Consider the following 7811-nt stretch of genomic DNA (forward strand, 5'->3'; position numbering starts at 1 on the left):
CACCATTTTTTCATTAACACCATTGCCAGGGGCACACTCCAACACATAATCGGCCAGATCAGAGGTTGTTGGGATGACCAGGGATGTTCTCTTGATAATTATGTGAATTGGATCATTTCCCTATCCTGCTGAGCATTTAAAGTGCTTTTGGGTTTCATGTAAAATGTATGGAGTAAAAAGTATATTATTTTCTTTAGGAATGTAGTGAAGTAAGTTGTCAAAATTATAAATAGTAAATAAGGTAAAGATACCTGAAAAACTACTTAAGTAGTACTTTAAAGTATTTTTACATAAGTACTTTACACCACTGATCAAAGTGATGCTTGTCCATAAATCCAAACCATAAACAGCTAGACTGCTTTAGGAAATGGAATACACATTAAAGCCACTAAAGTACAGGTAATGACGAAAATGAGGAAGTAAGCAACAAAGGAAAATCATATGATAGCCTACAGCGGGATCATCAACTACATTCAGCCGTGGGACAATTTCTTCTTGAGCGGATGGTCGGGGGCCGGAACATACTGTAATTACAAATCATTTGTAGGCTGCAAACTGACCGCAAGAAGCCCAAACAGATATAATATTTTCCTAAAACATAATAATTTCAAACCTTGCTTACATTTGTATAGAATCAAGTGGGAATACATGGGAACAGATTTCCAACATTTAAATCACCTGGAGCTGATTTAGTGGTTTTGTTACAGTCTTTTGTGTCCTACAATAAACCCCACTGAGGCCCCATTATAGGTTAGAGCTCCAGCTTTTCAACTCAGTTGTAGTTCCCCAACACTCCCAATACATAATCCGCCAAAGCCACAGCTCATTGTCATCCCTCAAATCTTTAAATCCCCAAACTGCCACATTGACTTTGCTTTTAACCACACAATGCCAAATTCATAGAGATCTGGTCTTCATTCGTAACATCTGTGGTCTCATCTACTTCTACTGCAACAAATGGGGCTGCATTCATCTCATTGTCCTTTCGAATCACATCACTGACTGTTTCAATCAAATCATTCTGTATTCGGCTTGATGTACCTGAAAACATGGTGGAAGTCTCAGTGTTTTCCACAAGCACATGGAATAGCCAGCCAAATAGAAATAGTAGCCAGCCAGGCTCCCCCGGGAAGAAGGGAGGGGAATCATATTTTTTCTTCCAAAAGCTCTATTTTGGTGGCCTCTGGTACATTCTAATGCTAGATTGTATTTTCAACCAGGAACTACTAGGAAATAACACTGACACACCCCCTTTTACAGTGTTAGTTTCATCAGCTGTGACAATATGATAAAACACACAGGTAAACGTAATGTTGAGTGCACTGGGCCTTTAACGAATCCTGTTAGTCTGCTGACTTCCACAGGCTTTAAGCTTCTTTTTAAGAGCCATTTTCTCAGCTATCTGCAAAACAGGTATGATTGTAGAATGAAGCAGGTGTTAAATATGGGCTTTACGACACAGAAAGCAGCAGTTTATTACTCCATTGCCAACACTTTGATTAAATCAGTAGACCTAAATCAATATTTTTAATAATGCCATATGAATATGATTAGCTTTAAAAACAATTCGATCTGTTTTCTTTTGTAATATTTTGGACCAGAGTGACGCTCGCTCTCCATTATCCTACCTATTGTTCCTGCAATGAGGAGGATTCACAATCTTCATAATGTTTTTGTCAGGGGTGCGTACTGGCGGCAGGGAAGTCAGGCGCAGGAAAGCAAAAACTGGGTTTACAACGGAGCAGTTGAATACATAAAACCACCGGCATCCAGAACAAACAATCAATGGGTACAAAACCCGTCGCACACCAGCTAAACGTGCACAAGCACTTACAATAAACAATTCCAGACAAGGACATGGGGTGAACAGAGGGTTAAATACACAACAGGTAATGAGGGAATTGAAACCAGGTGTGTGAGAAGACAAAACAAATGGAAAATGAGAAGTGGATCAATGATGGCTAGAAGACCGGCGACGCCGAACGCCGCCCGAACAAGGAGAGGAACCGACTTCGGCGGAAGTCGTGACAGTTTTCATCATTTATCTGCAGATAATGGCCTAAAAGCCTACAAGTATGCAAATTAGGCAGCCAAATGAACAGCTTTCTTAACGATGCAATTCGGTAGGCTACTCGGTAGACTCACCCACGTTATAATGTTACTGTTTGGCAAGTCCTGATGGACTTCATATCAAAAATACAAACGAGAACTTAGTTTACTTGTTCGAATGTGATAACATGGACATATAACTATGTTGTATGATTTATGAATGGCAAGGATTTATGAGATTGACTTTATTCATTCAGTTCGACACCTTTCATAAAACTAGTCAAGCTTGCTGTTTGTCAATCAAAGCACAGTAAATAGCCAATGCGCCACCACTCCGTGGCTGCAAGTGAAACATGCCAGGGTCCAAGGTTAATTTTTATTCTCAAAGGCAAAAATCTACTGGCCCGAACAGAATTTCTACTAGCCCTGACATGGTGTAGTTATTAAATGCATTGGGGTCAGGCAGGGTGTAACGGTTCTCCTCTTCTTCTGACGAGGAGTAAGAGATGTCGGACCAATGTGCAGCGTGGTAAGTGTCCATTTTAGTTTATTAAAACTGAACACAAAATAACAAAGTGACTGATACAAATGAAAACCGAAACAGTCCTGAAATGTGAAACAAACATCCAACAGGAAACAATCACCCACAACTCAAAAGTGAAACCAGGCTACCTAAGTATGGTTCTCAATCAGGGACAAAGATTGACAGCTGCCTCTGATTGAGAACCATACCAGGCCAAACACAGAAATCCCAAAACATAGAAAAAGGAACATAGACAACCCACCCAACACACGCCCTGACCATACTAAAACAAAGACATAACAGGTCAGAACGTGACACAGAGCCTATGAGTTTGCATGCTTTCTCTCTATATTCAGCCATTAATAGGATGCATTTGGTTATCATGATATGTATTAAGGGATGCACAAGCCAAATGATTTACCCACACAACATGTGTAAGCAATATCCATGTACCAAATGTGAAATCGGCTCAATGCAATGAATTTTAGCTAGAAAGCAGCGAAGCCTATTGATCCTGTCCATTAACAGTGACTGTAATCAGGAACGGCCGTGCGCATCAAGAATTTGAATGGATGGTGAGGAAGGCATGCATACCCTGGCACCTTACATTAGGATGCAGTTTTATCACATTTTGAGATTTGGAGCATAAAGACCACCAGAAGAAACATTCAGAAAAATAGATAACATTTTTATTTATTTTATGTGATTTTTTTTTTTACTTTGCTTTTAATAACAGCTTTAACCTCTTAAAGTGCATATGGCCCAGTACATCACTGGGGCCGAGCTCCCTGCCATCCAGGACCTCTACACCAGAGGAAGGCCCTAAAAATGTTTAAAGACTCCAGCCACCCAAGTTATAAGCTGTTCTCTCTGCTACCGCACGGCAAGCGATTTCGATGCAGAAAGTCTGGAACCAACAGGACCCTGAACAGCTTCTACTCCCAAACCATAAGACTGCTAAAAAGTTTGTTAAATAGCTACCCGGACTATCTGCATTGACCCTATTTACCCTAACTTTTATGACTCATCACATACGCTGCTGCTACTGTTGATTATCTATCCTGTTGCCTAGTCACTTTATTCCCAGTTATATGTATCTACCTAAATTACCTCATACCCCTGTACATCATTTCAGTACTGGTACCCTGTGTATATAGCCAAGTTATCGTTACTCATTGTGTATTTATTATAACTTTTATTATGACATATTATTACTTTTCTATTATTTCTCTATTTCCTCTCTCTCTGTATTGTTGGGATGAATAACATTTTATTTGATCAATAAAGTGCCACCAGTCACTAAAACAGGTGTTCCTTATTTTGTAAGGATCAGAATAGATATACCTTTTAGTGTGAATTAGTTATATATTCCAGAGCTTGAGTTGTAAAACCATAACTTGTAATGATACATGCCATGATTTTGACTTTGATTATAACCTTACGATCTGAGATTGATACGTTTTATTTACACAAATGCAAGTGCCACATTGGAGCACTTTGGCAGTTAACGACAAAGAAAACTGAATTGCAGTGCGTCTGTTTGTTATGCTATGTGAATAACTGACAAAAACCTATGAATAATGACAACAATCTTTTATTGCAGTCTGGTTTCTTTATTTACTTTCAACAGTGTTTACTCAATAGACAAATTTAAATAAGTTACAATCTCCAGTATCATCTCAAAATCTATTTCACAAAATTATGAAATATAGACTTTGTGATGCTGCTGAAGATTATATCATGGGCCATTGTGTCTCAGAGGCATAACACAGAAAGTAATACTAAGTATGTGTTTTGCCTCTGAAATGCAGAAGCCAACAGTCTGCCCTGTAGATAATCTTGACTTCTGCAATGACTAGACGGCAGACAGGGTATAGGCCAGGATGGTTTTATTTTGTACATTTGATTTAACCTTTATTTAACTATGCAAGTCAGTTAAGAACAAATTCTTATTTACAATGACGGCCTACCAAAGGTAAAAGGCCTCCTGCGGGGACGGGGGCTGGGATTTAAAAATATATATACAGTGCCTTGCGAAAGTATTCGGCCCCCTTGAACTTTGCGACCTTTTGCCACATTTCAGGCTTCAAACATAAAGATATAAAACTTTATTTTTTTGTGAAGAATCTACAACAAGTGGGACACAATCATGAAGTGGAACGACATTTATTGGATATTTCAAACTTTTTTAACAAATCAAAAACTGAAAAATTGGGCGTGCAAAATTAGAGCAGCACAACACACTGTACCGCACACACTAACCCACACACAAAAACCATAAAACACAACACTCATATATTGTGCTTACACACACACACACACACACACACACACACACACACACACACACACACACACACACACACACACACACACACACACACACACACACACACACACACACACACACACACACACACACACAACGCATTCCCTCTTTAACTATTGTCAGTTGACTATCCATTAGTTATTTATGTAAGTTTTACACACTTGGCATGCGGTCGATTTGTAATGATTTTTTTCCTGTGATGAATGGTGGTAATAACAGGGTGTTGTGAGGAGAATGCTGTTCAGTGTGCTCTGTAAGGCCTAATCAAGCCAGGGTGTTATATTGTGTGTGTGTGTGTGTGTGTGTGTGTGTGTGTGTGTGTGTGTGTGTGTGTGTGTGTGTGTGTGTGTGTGTGTATGTGTGTGTGTGTGTGTGTGTGTGTGTGTGTGTGTGTGTGTGTGTGTAAGCACAATATATGAGTGTTGTGTTTTATGGTTTTTGTGTGTGGGTTAGTGTGTGCGGTACAGTGTGTTGTGCTGCTCTTTTTGTTGCTGAGAATTTTCCTGCAAGGTAGAAAATGCAAACTTGTAGAGTATTTGAATTTTAAAAGGCTTCTAAAGTTTTTAATTGATTCGCCATAACGAAACATGTATCAACCCCTGCAAAAATGTCCATTAATTATAATCCACATAATAATTCACATTTCCTGTTGCGGCAGGACTATTTTCCTGCTTTAAGCAAACTGGCTCAAATTAAGATCCTACATCTGTAGAAAAATGTATTTTGTTGTCCTGCTGCATTACTGTATGGAGTTATAGTTTCGTCCACCCACCTTTTTCAGGCAAGATAGACAAACAGATAGACACTCTGGCATGTCTGCCAACAGAAATACAACCTGAAGCACAACAGATTAATAGAGAGAAGTTCAGAACGAGAGACTGAGTATTTATCTGCATGTAAATCAGGGTCTATTTCCAGACCTGTCTTTTTTTCTATTCTCTTTTTTCTTTCTCTCTTTCTTTTACGTTGAACTGTATGGAGAGGAACCAGATTATAATCAGGTCAGATGTTGCCCTCAGATATTCTCTCTCCTTCATCTGGTTCTGTTTTTACTTCTAATTATCTCTTTCTTCTTCTTTTTACTGGAGAAATATGCCATCGCTGTGTGATTCTTGCCTTTTGTACACCTCCCCCCTCTCGCCTTTGTCCAAGGTTATTTTCCTTGGAGCTTGTCTGAAACGGGCAGGGAGGAAGGCTGAGACTGAGGCTGAAAGGTCAGGGTGAGACTGTAAGGCTGAGAGATGGGTCTGATACGGGGATTGAGTGAACAATGAGTATTCTTCCTCAATAAGGGCTGAAGCAGACGATAGATAAATAAATAAAATAAATAAAAAGTATACTGCTGTTTGTAGACAGGCAGGCAGACAGGCAGGCAAACAAGGCACACACACACGCAAACACAAACTCTCACTCTCTTCACACAGAGTCCTTGTTAGTCAATCCCACTTGAATTGAGCCTGGTCATCTGTCAGATGCTTATCAGTATTTGCTCTGTGTAAACTTCCAAATTCTACTTACACACGGTCTTTCCCCCCCAAGCCCAGTGCGTTCTCTTGTTAGACTGGCAGACTAGAGTGGTGAGGATGTAGGAAGGTAGACAGTGTCTATGTCACAAATGGCACCCAAGTCCCTTTATAGTGCACTATTTTTTACCAGGGCCCATAGGGGACAGCCAGTGTTTTCTTAGGGAGAGAGCCTTCCTGAACTCCCTCCTCCTGGAACTTGGAACAGAGCTACGGTGGAGACAATTGACTTAATCCACACCGATGAAGTGGTGAGGTCATCCAGTAAGGGAGTGAGTTGTATGGCACTCTACTCCAAAACAGTGTGGCTGTACTGTTCCGATGAGGAGAGAGAGAGAAGACAAAGCCAAAACAATGTCTGACTGCATCACTGGAGTGTTGAGTTGTTGTTCTATCCCATATCACATTTTATTGTACTCTGCATATAATAATAATAAAAATACATAATTTTAAGTTATTTTCATGAAATGACTTTTTTCATGACCCAAAGTCACTTTACATACACTAATCAAATTGATTTATATAGCCCTTCGTACATCAGCTGATATCTCAAAGTGCTGTACAGAAACCCAGCCTAAAACCCCAAACAGCAAGCAATGCAGGTGTAGAAGCACGGTGGCTAGGAAAAACTCCCTAGAAAGGCCAAAACCTAGGAAGAAACCTAGAGAGGAACCAGGCTATGTGGGGTGGCCAGTCCTCTTCTGGCTGTGCCGGGTGGAGATTATAACAGAACATGGCCAAGATGTTCAAATGTTCATCAATGACCAGCATGGTCAAATAATAATAATCACAGGCAGAACAGTTGAAACTGCAGCAGCAGCACAGCCAGGTGGACTGGGGACAGCAAGGAGTCATCATGTCAGGTAGTCCTGAGGCATGGTCCTGGGGCTCAGGTCCTCCGAGAGAGAGAAAGAAAGAAAGAGAGAAAGAAAGAATTAGAGAGAGCATACTTAAATTCACACAGGACACCGGATAGGACAGGAGAAGTACTCCAGATATAACAAACTGACCCTAGCCCCCCGACACATAAACTACTGCAGCATTAATACTGGAGGCTGAGACAGGAGGGGTCAGGAGACACTGTGGCCCCATCCGATGACACCCCCGGACAGGGCCAAACAGGAAGGATATAACCCCACCCACTTTGCCAAAGCACAGCCCCCACACCACTAGAGGGATATCTTCAACCACCAACTTACCATCCTGAGACAATGCCGAGTATAGCCCACAAAGATCTCCGCCACGGCACAACCCAAGGGGGGGCGCCAACCCAGACAGGAAGATCACATCAGTGACTCAACCCACTCAAGTGACGCACCCCTCCTAGGGACGGTATGAAAGAGCCCTAGTTAGCCAGTGACTCAGCCCCTGTAATAGGGTTAGAGGC

The sequence above is a fragment of the Oncorhynchus nerka genome, linkage group LG19 (assembly GCF_034236695.1).
Source record: "Oncorhynchus nerka isolate Pitt River linkage group LG19, Oner_Uvic_2.0, whole genome shotgun sequence".
Lineage (NCBI taxonomy): Eukaryota > Metazoa > Chordata > Actinopteri > Salmoniformes > Salmonidae > Oncorhynchus > Oncorhynchus nerka.